The 16,107-nt window shown below is 39.3% G+C and overlaps 1 protein-coding gene across 5 annotated transcripts in view; it reads left to right on the top strand.

The window, feature by feature from the left end:
* The first annotated feature begins 869 nt into the window (after positions 1–869).
* ELF2 (E74 like ETS transcription factor 2) overlaps positions 870–16,107 on the top strand; it is a 92,871-nt gene continuing 77,633 nt past the window's right edge. For 2 of the 5 annotated variants that reach the window (XM_081077527.1, XM_081077523.1), the window contains exon 1: positions 1,320–1,616. The gene's annotated coding sequence lies outside the window, so the exon portion shown is untranslated. Of the gene's footprint in view, positions 913–1,313; positions 1,617–16,107 lie in introns of those variants that run through there. The other 3 variants (XM_081077526.1, XM_081077529.1, XM_081077531.1) reach the window with 3 other exon arrangements.

Raw genomic sequence — 16,107 nt, 5'->3', positions numbered from 1 at the left:
AACAAATACTGTAGCAGAAAATGCGGCGGCAGCGAAGTGTGGGACGTTTGTATGCATAACTGTGCATAAGAAAGATCATTAATGAGGGGCTCTAAACGCAGGACAGCCCAGGGCACCGTGTCATTGGCTTTGTGCACTTGAAGACGCATGAGAGTGCCTCGCTCAGAGGTTCCCCTTTGTGTGAAAGTGGGGAAACCCAAACCGTGCAGCTACTGTAGGGTTTTCATTTTCGAATCGGAAGCGCTTGAACGAAAATACTCCCGCTCCAATACACTCCCGTATTAACACACCAACAATACTCGGACTTGAGTTACTTCTCCGTCGCTGACCATGCGAAGAGCGACAATGGCTCGGTGCGGGCACCCGCAGCTCCGGGAGCCACGCCAAGGGGCCGCCCGCCGCGCTCCGCAGCTGCGCGCTGAGCCCCGCCGCCCGACAGTCAGCAAACGCGGGCACCAACCGCCGCGCGGCCCGGCCGTTGGGCGGGTGGTAATTTCTGGGAACGGGGCGGGGTCCGCGGGTGTGCGAGGCCCGGCGTCCGCGAGCCGGGAGGAGGAGCGGGCGGCGCCGAGGGGCGCGCTGCGGGCTGGGCGGTGCGCCACGAGCGTCAGCGGCCGGGGCGGAGCCGGGGCCGGGCGGGCTGCGCGCTGCTGTGCGCTCGCGTCCCCGCCTTTCACTTAGCCCGGCCGAGGAGTGGAGACGGGGAGGACCTGGGCTAGGAGTTCTTCCAAACCTCGGCCCCTGTAACAGTCCCACTGCCCGAGTGCGGGGCAGTCCTGGAGAAGAGGGGCGGGAGTCCAAAGTCGGGGATGGGGTGCCGGCCCGGGCCTGCGGGGGCGCTCAGAGCGAGTGGCGAGGGTGTGTGCGTGCGGACCGGGCCAGCTGGCAGAAGCGGACTGGCGGGCGCTGCAGGTGCAGGCGCGGCCCCGTCGCCCCCACGCGCCCGCCCCGCGCGTCGGAGCCCCCGCGCCAGTTGGGGAAGCGGGATGGGAGACTCCCGAGTCGGGCGCGGGACAGGTGGAGAGAGTCATTACCTGAGAAGGCGGGTTTGGAAGAAGTTCGGGGGAATCGGGGGCGGCGAGATCCGAGAGAGCCACGGAGGCATGTTGGGCGGGCTGGGGGGGCCGAGGGCAGCCGGCTCCGCGGGGTATAAATAGCTGGCCCCGCTTTGACAGTCTAGGCGGTGACTGGCGGTGCCGCCCCCCCCTCGCCGCGTGGGGAGGGGAGGAGCGCTAGCAGCGGGCGGGGTGGGGGAGGCGGACTCAAGTGTCCTGGTGGCGGCGGCAGGAGGCCGAGGGGGAGGAGCCGAGCGGGGGGTGGAGGGAGGGAGCCGGGAGCGGGGCGAGGGCGGGGGCCACCATTGCTCCCCGCGCCGGGCTCTGTGTCGCCGCCGTCGCCTCGGCGGTTGGGGGTCGGTGAGGCGGCGCGGGCGGGGGGCGCTGCGCGGAGCGGCGCGCGCTGTTTTGTCTCCTCCTTTCCCTGTGGAGCGGCTCGGGCTGCCGGGGAGGCCCGGGCTCCCTCCGGACTCCCGGCCGGCGGAGGCGGCGGCGGCTAGTCCGCGGCCCTGCCGGGAGGGAAAGCGACGCCGCGGTCTTCCCAGGCGCCGCGGAGAGCAGGTAAGAGCGCGGGCGGCCGAGGCGGTAGGAGGCAGCGCGGAGGGCGCGGCGAGAAAGCCTCGCTGTCCCGAGTGCCGCCGCCTCCCTCCGCGCCCCCGCCCCGCGTCTGTGTTGTTGGCTCCGGGGTTTGCAGAGGGGTTTTCCCGAGGCTGTGGCGGTGACAACGGCGTGAAGCCAGGGAAGGGGGCAGGTGCCCTCGGGCAACGGTCGGGGAGCGGGACTCGGAGAAAGGGGAAGGCGCGCTGTGCGCCGGCCCGCGGGGAGCGCGGGGCGCGGGGCCGGGCTGGGGGAAGAGGTTACGGACCCCGGCGGGGGGGATGGGCCGCGCGCAGCTGGGCTCGCTGTGTTTACATCTCCGCGCGAGTCACCTCTGCCGAGAAGCGGACTGCACTGACCCGCCTTCTCCCGCGGGGAGGCCGAGGCGGGGGTCCGGCTCCGGAGGAAGCGCGTCCTGGGAGGGTCCGGTAGGGCGGGAGGCTGCGGCCGGCGCCGGGGCAGGGCGGCCAGCCCGGGGCGGGACCTGGGAGGCTCCAGCCGCTCGGGGTGGCGTGGAGGGCTGGCGAGCAGTTTCCTTCCCCGCGGGCCTGACCGCCGCCTCCTACCTTTCCTTCCCTCCGCTGCTAGCTGGCACGGCAGGTTGTACCCGGTCATTCTTTTATTCTCGCTCTTCACGCCGGCCCCCTGCTGCCACTTCCCTTATTCCCCGGGGGTAGGGAGGCTTGGCTCTGTTAGGAATCTGTTTTTTAAACAAAACAAAAACGAGCTCTGTAACACGCGCGTCCAGTGACCGCCTTCTGGATCCGCTCTTCGCAAACTGGCCCTCAGGGACAGTGCTACTGGCTGCTTTGGGGAGGGGGGGTGCGGGAGGAGGACAGGGAGGGCTCTGCTGGGCCTGGGACTGACTGCCCCAGCAGCCTTGCGAGCAGGACAGCCGAGCCCCCCTCTTGCTCCCGTTGGGCATTTTTATTCCATGTCAATAAAGGACAGAGAAAACATTCAAAACGTCCAGAGTAATCCAGATCACACAGTTTCTGTTTCTCCTGTGCCAGCATCCTCGGCTGTGTTTTTCTAGGCTAGATTCGTTGCAGAATAGCCTTTAAGTTCGTAGTATTTCATTAAATGAATAAGAGGGGGACACTTCCTTTTAAAACTGTTGACTTTTCTCTTCTTTCTTGTGTGCATGACATTTACTTGAGCTGTGTGGTTTAAATTTTAATCTGGTGATGAGAGAACAGTAATCGTGTGTTTGGTAATCAGATTTGCTTTCCTTTTTATCTGTGAGTCTATCTAAGGGTAAATTATGCACTTTATCTCTAGTGCCATAATCACAGAATAGTGCCTGAATCACACGCTTTTACTAAGATAGGTTTGGGTATTTGCGTTTCAGAGTTTCTTTCTTTCTTCAAAAGGTAGAATGACTATGTAAGACTGGAAATTGTTGAATTACATCTAAAGGGATTTAGGAATAATTAAAGTTTATAATAACGAAGTGCAGTTTACACAGTGAGTTCATGTGAATGTTACTGAGATATCTCCTAGTGTACACATGAAATAGAAAATTGAAATATCTTGGACATCTGAAATTTGAATACTTAGTGTCAACCTGTTTTTAAGCTTAGTGACTTAACTAATTCATTACTCCTTGTTTCCCTTTTCAGACATATATATTTACAAAATAATCAGAGTTTGGTTGGAAAGAATGTGTAACTTTGAGATTTTCCTATCCTAAGTAGATTGGTAACTGTGGCTGTGGTAGGGCCCACCAGTGCTGATGGCTTTACCTGCTCATAAATTGTACACTAAGGTTTTTTTTTTTTGATAACAACTTTATTGAGATATAATTCACATACCATTCAATTCATTGATTTAAAGTATACAGTTCAGTGGTTTTTAATATATTCACAGAGTTGTGCAACTATCACCATAATCAATTTTAGAACATTTTTATCATTCAGAAAAGGAATCCCATACCCGTTAGCAGTCACATTTTTCCCCAGCACCCTCAAGCCTAGGCATCACTGGTCTACTTTCTCTCTGTCTACTGATTTGCTTATTCTGGACATTTTATGTAAATGGAGTCATATGATATGGACCTTTTGTGACTGGTTTCAGAGTCATATGATATGGATCTTTCATGACTGGTTTCTTTCACTTAGCATATTTTTGGGATTTACCTGTATTGGATCATGTATCACTATTTTGTTCCTTTTTATTGCTGAATAGTATTCCATTGTATTGGACATACCACATTTTATTTATTCATTAATTAGTTGATGAACGTTTGAGTTTCCACTTTTTAGTTATGGATAATGCTGCTATGGGCAATTGTGTACAAGTTTTTCTGTGAATGTGTTTTCATTTCTTTTGGGTATGTACACTTTAAAAAAATCAGCTTTTTGAGTTACTTAATGCCAAAATTAATCCATTTGATGCAAAGTTCAGTGATTTTTAGTAAATACATACAATTGTTAAACTATTGCCACAAGACAGTTTTAGAACATTTCTATCACCTCCAGAAATTCCTTGTAGTGTGTTTGTGGTTAACCCTCATTCTCATCCCCAGACCCAGGCAGCCACTGATTTGTGTTTTGTCTTTATAGATTTGCCTTTTCTGAATATTTTATATAAATGGAATCATACCATATGCAATCTTTTGCATCTGGCTTCTTTCATTTAGATTAATATTTTTGGGATTTATCCATATTGTAGCATGTATCAATGTTTTATTCTTTTTTATTGACAAATAGTATTCTCTTGTATGGACAGACCACATTTTGTTTATTATGGACCAATTGATGGGTATTGGAATTGTTTCCATTTTTTGACCATTGCAAATAATGCAGCTTGAACATTTGAGTACAAGTCTTTATGTGGACATATGGTTTCATTCTCTTGGGTAGATACCTAGGAATAGAATTGCTGGGTCATCTGTTTAACTTTTTAAGAAACTGCCAACCTGTTTTCTAAAGTGGTCGTACATTTTACATTCCTAACAGCAGTGTACAAGAGAATGCCAGCCTCTTCACATTCTTGCCAACATTTGTTGCTGTCTTTTTTATTACAGCCATTCTAGTGGGTATGAAGTGGTTAACTCATTGTGGTGGTTTTAATTTTCCTAAAGATTCAAGGTGTTGAGCATTTTTTAATATGAAAATTAGCCATATATTAGATATGTACATATATATCCTTTTTTGGTGAAATAGCTATTCAAATCTTTTGCCCATTTTTTTTCTTCGTCTTAATATTGAGTTGTAGCAGTTCTTTGTATGTTCTGGATGCAGATCCTTTATTAGATGCATGATTTAGAAACATTTTCTCACAGTCTGTGGCTTGTCCTTTCAGTTTTTTATTGGAATCTTTTGAAGAACAAAAGTATTTTGGTATTTTTTTGGCAAAAGTTTTAATTTTGGTGGAGTTTAATTTCTCAATTTTTAAAAATAGATTAAACTTTTGTTGTCATAAGAACTCTAATTCAAGGTCTTGAAAATTTTCTCCTTTGTTTTCTCCTAGATATTTTATAGTGTTTGCTCTTATATTTAGATTTATGATCTGTTTTGAGTTAATTTTTAAGTATGGTACATATGGATTGTCTTAGCACCATTTGTTGAAAAGACTATCATTTCTCCATTGATTGTAAATGAAAAGATTTATTTCTGCACTCTCAGTTCTTTTCCATTATCTATATATCTATCCTTATGCCAAAACCACCCTGTCTTGATTAATGTGCTTTGTGGTAACTTAACGAAACCAGATTGTGTTAGCCCTCCAATTTTGTTCTTGTTTTTAAAAATTGTGGCTATTCTGGGTCCTGTGTAAAAATTTTAGGATTGGCTTGTCAGTGTCTAAAAAAACGTCTTGGAATTTTGATGGGGAATGCATTGAATCTGTAGATAAGTTTGGGGAGAATTGCCCCTTACAATATTGAGTGTTCTAATACATGAACATTTCCTTCCATTTATTTATGCTATTATTTAATTTATTTTTCATTACAGTTGACATTCAGTATTATTTCATATTAGTTTCAGGTGTAATGGTTAGACATTAATATAATTTATATAGTGACCTCTTCGATTAGTAGCCACCTGGCACTATATATAATTATTACAATATTGTTGAGTATGCTATCATCAATAAATCAACAAACAATAACTATTGGCGGGAATGTGGAGAAAAGGGAACCCTTGTGTACTGTTGGTGGGATTGCAAATTGGTGCAACCACTGTGGCAAATAGTATGGAGGTTCCTCAAAAAATTAAAAATAGAACTCCTTTATGACCCATCATTTCCACTTCTGGGTATCCTAAGAAATTCTTTACATTTATTGATGTTAAATTTTCTCCGTGATATTTTATAATTTTCAGGGCACAAATCTTATACTTAAAAAATTACTTTATTGTGGTAAGAACATTTAACATGAGATCTACCCTCATAACTTTTTAGGTGTACAACACAGTATTTTTAAGTATAGGCAAAATGCTGTATAGCGTATCTCTCTATTTGGCAGAGGGTTCCTTTTTAATTCTAGTTTGTTCAGAGTTTTTATCATGAATAGGCATTGAATTTTGTCAAATGCCTTATCTGCATCTGTTAGCATGACCAACTGTCACAGTTTGCCCAGGACTGTCCTGTATTTAGCACTGAAAGTTCCTGCATCTTGGGAAACCCTTCAGTCCTGGACAAACCAGTGTGGTTGGTCACCCTAGTGTCTGAGATGATTATGTTTCTGTCTTTTATTACAGTAAAATGATGTATTAATTAATTTTCAAATATTAAACCAGCCTTATATTCCTGGGATAAATCTCACGTGGTTGTGGTATATAATCTTATTATATGTTGCTTGGTTTGGTTTGCTAATGTTTAGTTGAACATTTTTGTGGCTATAATTTATGAGAACTACTGGTCTGTAATTTTCTTTTTGTGTGATGTCTTTGGATTTTGTAATATTGTAATATTAGCCACATAGAATGAATTGAGACGTGTTCTCTCTACTATTTTCTGTAAGCGTTTGAGAAGTATTGGTGTTATTATATCCTTGAATATATTTGATAGAATTCACCAGGGAAAGCATCTGGGCCTGGTTTTTTTCTCTTTGGGAAAATTTTAAACTACTAATTCATTTCTTGTTATAGGTCTATTCAGATTTTCTGTTAATTTTTTAGTTAGTTTCAGTAATTTTGTTTCTATGGATTTGTCCATTTCATCTAAGCTATTTACTGTTTTTGACATACCGTTCATAATATTCCTATATATGTTTTTAATTTTGCTAGTATAAGTGGTGATTTTGGTAGTATGTGTCTTTTCTCTTTTTCACTTGGTCATTCCAAAGGTTTGTCAATTTTATTGCTCTTTTCAAAGAAACAAGTTTTGGTTTTATCGATTTAATTTTTTCCAATTTTCTATTTCAGTGATTTCTATTTTAATTTTTGTAATATCCTTTCTTCTGCCTAATTTGGGTTTAGTTTGCTTTTTATTTTTTTATTTTCTTAAGGTAGAAGCTTAGGTTATTGATTTGAGATCTTCTTTTGTTATATAGGCATTTAAAGCTATAAATTTCCTTTCAAACATCGTGTTAGTTGCACCCCATACATTTTTATATGTTCTGCTTTATAGCATTTTTTTATTCAGTTCTAAATATTTTCTAATTTCCTTTATGATTTTTTTTCTTTGACTCATGGGTTATTTAGAAATGTATCATTTAATTTCCAATTATTTATTGATTCCCCAAATTTCATTGTTGTTGATTTTTAATTTAATTCCCCTATAGTAGGAGAATATACTTTGTATGATTTTTATCATTTTAAATTTATTGAGGCATTTTAATGACTTAGTTTGGAATCTGTTTTGAAGAATGTTCCATGTGTGTTAGAAAAGAATATGTATTTGCTTTTATTGAATGGAATGTTCTGTAGGTATAAGGTCAAGTTGATTGATAGTTTTCAACTCTTATATGTCTGTGTAGCTGTTCTATCAATTATTGAGAGTGTGATATTAAAATCTCTGTTATTGGGCTGGCCCGGTGGCTCAGGAGGTTAGAGCTCCATGCTCCTAACTCTGAAGGCTGCTGGTTCGGTTCCCACATGGGCCAGTGGGCTCTCAACCACAAGGTTGCCGGTTCATGTCCCCGCAAGGGCGGCAACTGGACATGGAGCTGATCTGCGCCCTCCACAACTAAGACTGAAAGGACAACAACTTGACTAGGAAAAAAGTCCTGGAAGTACACACTGCTCCCCAATAAAGTCCTGTTTCCCTTCCCCAATAAAATCTTTAAAAAAAAAAAGAAACCTCTGTTATTATTAAAGTATCTATTTTTTCTTTTAGTTCTGTCAATTTTTGCCTCATGTTTTTGAGGTACTAGTATTAGGTATGGTATACATATGTAATTGTTTTACCAATAAATTGACTTTTTCATCATTATGAAAGATCCCTATTTGTCTCCAGTAATATTTTATCTGATATAAGTGTAGCCATGCTAGTGCTCATAAGCTCTCTTATGCCTACTGTTTGCATTGCATATCTTTTTCCATCTTTTTACTTTCAACCTATTTCTTTTTTCAATTTAAAGTGTGTCTTATAGATAGCATGTAGTTAAAATGCTTTTTAAAAAAATGTCTGACCATATCTGCCTTTTGATTGGAGGGCTTGATCTGTTCACATTTAATGTAATCATTGATAGATTTATGTCTGCAGTTTTGTAGTTATTTTCCATTGGTCTCATTTTTTAAATAATTTCTTTGTTCATCCTATGCTGTCTCTTCTAGAGTTAATATTTTCCAGGGTTTTGCATTCCTTTATTAGTTTTTAAGTTTTTTTTTTAGTTATTTTCTTACTTTGTTCTAGGAATTACAATAAATATCTTAGTTTATCACAATTGACTTCAGATTGACTGATTTAATTATGGTAAAATATAGAAACTTTGTTTCATTTTTCCTCCTCTCCTGTCTGTTAGTATTGTCATATATATTTAATTTTTATGTGTTAGAAACCCAACAATACAGTTTTGTAATTCTTTTTGCAGTTGTGTATCTTTTCTTTTTTTTTTAAGGAGGGCGCAGCTCACAGTGGCCCATGCGGGGAAGGAACCAGCAACCTTGGTGCTACCAGCACCAGACTCTAACCCACTGAGCTGACCGGCCACCCTGAAGTTGTATATCTTTTAAAACAGTTAAGAAAAGAAAAAGAAATATTTAAAGTCTTTTATATTTACTCATATATTTACCTTTTATGGTGCTCTTTCTTTCTTTTTGTGTATTTGATTTATGATCTGGTTATTTTCTTTAGTCTGATAGATGTCCTTTGGGATTTCTAGTAAGGAAAGTCTGTTGTCAATGAATTATCTGAATCTTTGTTTTAGGGATTGTTTTTTATTTATTTTGCCTTTATTTTTGAAGAGTAGTTTTGCTGGCTGTAGAATTCTTTGTTACAGAGTTTTTTTCTCTCAGCACCGTGAATATGTCCTCTCCTGCTTTCTGGCCTCCATTGTTTCTGATGAGTTGTTTTTCTCTTTGTGCTTTCAAGATTTTCTCTTTGGTTTTTCAACAGTTTCACTATGAAGCGTCTAGATATAGATCTCTTTGTGTTTATCTGATTTTGGAATCATTAATTTGAAATCTATAAATTAGTATTTTTCAATACTTTGGTAAGTTGTGACCACAGTTTCTTCAAATATTTTTTCTGACCTTTTCTCCCTTTCCTTTCCTTCTGGGAATCTCATTACATGTATGTTGGTATGTTTGATCGTATCACATAAGTCTCTGAGGCTCTGTTCATTTTCAAAAATTATGTTTTTTTCTGTTTTTCAGAATTGGTAATTTCTATTGACATATCTTCAAGTTCATCAGCTCTTTCTTTTCTATCATCTCAAATATGCTGTTGAGCTCTGCTAGTGAATTTTTAATTGTGGTTGTTATATTTTTCAACTCTAGAATTACTGTAGCTTTCAAGTCCAGAAATTCCATTTTATTCTTTTTTTTTTTAATAATGTCTGTATCTTTATTGCAATTGCCTGTTTTATGAGTTACAGTTGTCATACGCTCCTTTACTTCTTTAAACATGGGTGTGTTTTTTTATTTGGAGATAAGATTAAATTTAGATGGAAGATGTCTAATTTATGCATTAAATCCTAAAATGATGTTTGTTTTATTTCCAAATTATATTCAGTATTTTTCATCTCTATTTCATGATATATGTGAAACTCTATTACTCTTAAACGCTAAATTTTGTCTGATAGTTTTTATTTAAAGATAATTAATGATTTATTTATAATTACTAATGTCTATTGGTAAGTAAAATCAGTGTACAATTTGAAAGACATGCCATTAATTCTGAAACCTTAGGTCAGTCTCTAAACTGATTATACAGTATAAAATGTGTTTGTCCATGTTTCCTACTGTTAATCACTTCTCTCATGGTAGATACTAATGGGTAGGCAAAAAATAAAAGGAGCCTAAGAGAGCAATATAATGTGTTAGAATGGTTACAAAATATTAAAATCTTCATTTCAGCCTGTGCATTTAAAAGTATAATATTCATTCATTTTAGGTCCTTGAAAGACTGCAGTAAAGATAGATGCAGTACCTGTTCTTGTAGAGCTTACATTCTGGTAGAGGAGACAGACATTAAACATACATACAAATAAGGTGATTTTGGAGAGTGATAAGTATAATGAAGAAATAAAATAGGGTAATGTGATTTCAAATAGAGAATGATGGGGGAGCTACGTGGAAATGGAATATATTTTGGGGAAGGGGAGCCATGCGGGAAGTGTCTCTCTGAAGGGGTGGTATTTGAGGTGAGATCTGTGTGATGGGTGAGGAGGATTCTGTCCGATGCTGATCTGGAAAAGCCTTGTAGCCTAGAGAACAGGAGGTGCAGAATAAGCTTGGTGTGTTGTAGGAATAGGGCCAGTGTGGCTGGCGCTCAGCAAGCCAGTGAAGGAGCAATGAGGGATGAATGAGGTCAGAGAAGCTGGGTGGGCTAGCCCTGGCTTCATCTTAATATAGACCATATTAAAGAGTTTAGATTTTTTTTTCTAAGTGTGGTGGGAACCCACTGAAAAAATACTGCAGTGACTTTGATTCTTGACTAAAGAGTTTATTTACAGCTCAGTATTTAATTTTCTTCCTAACAGTTTCTGAATGTGAGTAAATATATGTAGGATTTTCTAATAAATGATCTTAGCTTTATAAAGAATAGCAGGGAAGATAACTTTTTCCTGATATTTCTTCCTTGAAATATAACTCTCTAAGAATAAAATACCAATATCTATAAAATTTTGTAGTACAATTATAGCGATAACAAAGATTCTTGTGGTAACAACTTTAACCAAGTTATATTAGTATTATGAAATTATACTTTCAATTATAATTATGGGCTAACATATACAGAAAACTTCATGTAGTTGTATAATGACTGACTAAATAGTTTGGTATGTAAATATTTTTTCTTTCACTATTTCACAAGTAAAAACTGTCAGTTATTTTTGGCAACTAATACTAACATAAAATTATAACTTTAAATTATTCATATTAGACAGTGTGGAATATCGTCTTTCAAAACTTTATGTGAATAAAATTTTTGAGGATAAACTACATTTTCAAACTACCACTGTGGTTTTTATAAAGTGACAACAACAGTAAATGCTAATGTTTCCTTTTATAAGGTCACATATATTTTTAATATTTAAAATGTACTTTTCTGTAGGGAAACCTAATATGTTTCAGTTAAACCAGGCATATTAAATCAACGCAGGTATTGGTGACCCTTGAAAACACGGGTTTGAACTGTGCAGGTCCACGTATACGTGGATTTTCTTCAATAAATATGTACAGTACTGTAAATATATTTTCTTTTCCTTGGGATTTTCTTAATAACTTTTTTCTAGCTTTATTGTAAGAATACAGTATATAATACACATAACATACAAAATATGTGTTCGTTAACTGTTTATGTTATTGGTATGGCTTCCAGTCATCAGTAGGTTATGAGTAGTTAAGTTTTGGGGAGTCAAAAGTTATTCTCAGATTTTCAACTGAGAATCTGAGTTGAAAACTCCTAACACCTGCATTGTTCAAGGGTCAACTGTATTCCATAATTTGGAAGGTATTTTTAAATTACTCTAATTCTGTGTTAATATTGATTTATAATGTGTGTCTGAATATATTTCTTGCCCCTTTATTCACTAGACATTAATCCCGATTATATTCAGTATTGTGTTTATTGTTGTTAAAAGGTGCTTACTTTTTCCCCAAAGCAAATCAAAGTAGCTTAACAAAGGACTTATAAAGGCATACCTCTTTTTTTTTGGCACTTTGTTTTATTGCACTCCACAGATGTTACTTTTTTTTTTTTTTTTTTTTCACGAATTGATGGCGAGACTCGCCACCAGCTAAAAGATTAGGACTCTCTTTATTGTGATACTTGCTTTATTGCAGTGGTCTGGAACCAAGTCTGGAATATCTCTGAGGTATGCCTATATTAGAGATAATAAAATAGAAGAAGGAAACCAGGAACAAGAATAAATTGAGCCAGGGGTTAAATTATTATCTATTATGTGCCAGACACTGTTTTGAGAGGTGTATATGCAATGGCGATTCATAGCTGTGGGCCGGTTCTAATGGAGCTTATATTCTAGTTTGTGTTGGTGAGGTGGGTAGAAAGATAGAAAGATTTGCAGTGAGCACATGCAGTAGTCCCTCCTTATCCACAGTTTTGCTTTCCACGGTTTCAGCTACCCACAGTTCACTGTGGTTCAAAAATATTAAATAGAAAATTATACAAAGAAAAAATTTATGTTTTAAATTATGCGATGTTCTCAGTATTGTGATGCAATCTTGAGCCTTCCTGCTCCCTTCAGCCCAGGACATGAATCATGCTTTTGTCCATCCAGCATCTCCGTGCTGTGCTCCCTGCCCCTCAGTCACTGAGTAGCCCTTTGGCTACCACATCCACTGTTGAGGTATCACAGTGCTTGTGTTCAAATAACACTTATTTCACTTAATGCCACATTTACGTAAGTTTTATTACAGTATGTTATTATTGTTCTATTTTTTTTAAGTTATTGTTAATCTCTTACTGTTCCTGACCTAGAAAATAAACTTTATCAAAGCTCTGTATGTATAGGAAAAAAAATAGTATATATAGGTTTCAGGCATCCACTGGGGGTCTTGGAATGTATTTCTCCACAGATAAGGGGGATTACTGTAAATAGAAACCTCACTTCGCACTTCATTACAGTGGAATGACAAAAAAAGCTGATAAAATCTAGAAAGTTAAAAAACATTCTGTGTGTTGCCTGGTATCTTTTATATATATATATACATTTTTATTGGTAATATTGGGGAACAGTGGGTTTCTCCAGTGCCCATCAGCTCTAAGTTGTTGTCCTTCATTCTAGGCTCACTGGCCCATGTGGGAATCAAACCGGCGACCCTCTTGTTCAGCGCTCACACTCTAACCAGCTGGGCCATCTGGCTGCCCCTTACCTGTTATCTTTAATATTGATATGACTCATTTAAAACGGGGTAAAGCTAATCTGTTTTGGTTCCTAAATTAGCATACATTAATATGCATTCTTGGATTATAAATGTGGCCAAAGAACAAAACCGAAAAACTTCTCTAATCTGATCCTTTATATGATCTATGGGCTTCCACTCAGCCTTAATCAATGAAAATGAGGAAATTTAGAGGGCCATTGTGGTAGATTGATTATAGGGCTAAGCTTTATAAATGATGTATGAAAAAAGTCACATTCATGAACTGGAGATCAAATAAATAATATAGTGATTGCAGAATTGGTATTAAAACTTGAATCTTTTGGGTTCTTATCTGTACTTGAAGGCCAAAGTCCCAATGTTTTCAGGAGTAAACTGTCCAAATTTGAAGTAATTTGTAACCTTACAGTGAGTACCATTTAGATACATGAATAAAAACGTTTTCCTTATAAAAAGCAATTGTATATTAAATATGTACCATTTAAACTCTAAATTTTATGATTATCTTAATTCTAGATTATAATTAGCAAGAACTAGAAAGTATTTATTTTAAAAAGGATCAGTGAATGTTTCATTTCATTTCATTTTTGTTTTCTAATAATGTGCTTAAATAAACTTTCAGAGTACGTTCATTTTTTGTTTTATTTCATAATCTCAATGAGTTGAGAACATTCCAGGAAGTCTTGCCTTTATGAATTTTTACATAAATTTTGAAAATGGAGATGCTGTTCTTGTTATGTCATATCTAAGCATTTAAACTCAGTCATGATATCACTCCATAATGACAAAGCATGTTGAGGAAAGACCGTGTCTATGTCCTCTTCATTCCAGATCATTACGTTTTTTATCCTCTAAAAGTTGATGCTGGGTTGAAGTTAAAGTTTGAAGTTGAAGTTTTACATTATCTGTAACTTTCTGTACTCTTCCTCATTATTGTCAACTGATCTTTATGAAGTCTTGCCATCATGCTGGATAACAAAGCTTGAGAATTACTTACACTGTAATAATTGTGCTAGCTGTGAAGTAGTTTCTATTACTGTCCTTTTTACAGATGAGTCTGAGATTTTGGGAAGTTAAAAAACTTGCTCTGCAGAGAAGAGCTAACATAGCAGGTCTGAAACTGCTATCCTTAGAAAGGCCTGCGTGCAAGGTTGGCCCTCGACTGGCATCTGGGAACTTGCCTCTCAGGGTGTTCCCAGGAACTGATAAGGGTGACTCACTGTGCCTAGCCTGTTTGTGCAAACAGTATGGTTTATGTTGAACACCTGCTTTCTTTCTGAGGGGCTGAAATTTTGGTACACATGAAGCAGACGGTGCCCATGTTACCAGCCCCCAGAAAAACCTTGATTGCTAAGTCTCTGATGGCCTTGCCTGGACAGAAGCATTGCACGCATGTTGGTGCATTTTTGTTGCTGGAGGAGTAGTAGGCTCTGCCTGACTCCTCTCATTGGAAGGAGAGCATCAGGAAGCTGCAGATGGATTCCTCCAGATTCCACCTGTGGCTCTTTCTTTTATGACCTGCTGAATAGCCTTCCTCTAGCCACGACTACAATGATATGCTGAGTTCTGTGAGACCCCTGACATATCTTCAAGACTAAAGTGATTATGCCCTGTTAAGGCTGAAGATTGTGTTTTAACCTCTGTGGAAGAACTTTATTTTTCTTTGCCTGGTGATTAGAGTCCCACGTACAATGCAGAAGATGATATTTTGTCCTTCAAATATAAATAAGCATGCATTTATTCATTCATCCATCCATTATATGTCCTACAGGCCCAGAAGTGCCCGTGTTCCAGGCCCGATGGAGGAAGCTGTAAATTGGCTTAAATTGGGTAAAGGGAGATAATTTTGTAAATAGTTTAATGGAAGTCTAGGTGCACTTTGACTTTGGTTGCTTCTGTAGGGAGCCTTTTTATTTAGCATTATGAAAAAGTTTATATTTTGGTTCCAGATAGTTCTTTGATTTGAAAATAAGGGAAAATTTGAATTAGGATATAAGGCCTGTGTCTGAGAATCTTTGTTTCTTGCTAATACAGAATTCAGGCCAACATTTTTTTCTAAACAATAAAAAGAAATGAAATACTAATACATACTACACAAAATGAATATTGAAAACATTACATTAAGTGAAAGAAGCCAGTTACAAAAGTCCATCTATTTTATATTTATGTGAAATGGCCAGAATAAGCAAATGTCTAGAGACAGAAAGTAGATGAGTGGTTGTCAGAGACTAGGGATTGCAGAAGGATGGGCAGTGACTGCTGATGGACATGGCACTGGGGAGTCTGAAAATATTCTAAAATGAGATTGTGGTGATGATCATACAACTTTGTGAATATGCTAAAAACAGTTGAATTATACACTTAAAGTGGGTGAACTTATGCTAGTGGTATCTCAGTGAAGCTCTTTAAAAAAAGGTAAGCGCATTTGTAGTTTTGTTAGATATTGCCAAATTCCCCTCTCAAAGTGTTGTATGGTGTTCCCACTAGCAATTGTATAAGCATGCACAATTTTACCAACAGAATATGATGCCATATATTTTAATTTTCACCAATCTTATGAGAAAATGGAATCTCATTATTTAAAAATTTGCAATTTCCTTTGAGTGCATTTGAACATCTTTTCATATGTTTAGGGACCACGTTTATTTATTTTTTTTAATTTTTTTTATTGGTTTCAGGTATGCAAAGCAATGTAATAGTTAGACACTTAAACCCCTCACAAAGTGATAACCCACACCCCAAGCTACTACCCCTCTGACATCGTATATAGCTGTTACAATACCATTGACTGTCTTCCTTATGCTGTACTCCACATCCTGTGACTATATATACCTATATATTTAGTTACAGTTGACATTCAGTATTATTGTACTTCAGCTTCAGATGTACAGCACATTGGTCAGGCATCTACACAGTCTATGAAATGATCCCCTTGAAAGTCCTGTGTCCATCTGGCAGTTTACATGATTTTTACAACATTGTTGATTCTAATCCCCATACTG

The sequence above is a fragment of the Rhinolophus hipposideros genome (genome assembly GCF_964194185.1).
Source record: "Rhinolophus hipposideros genome assembly, chromosome: 16".
NCBI lineage: Eukaryota > Metazoa > Chordata > Mammalia > Chiroptera > Rhinolophidae > Rhinolophus > Rhinolophus hipposideros.
This window is presented reverse-complemented; position numbering and strand designations above follow the sequence as displayed.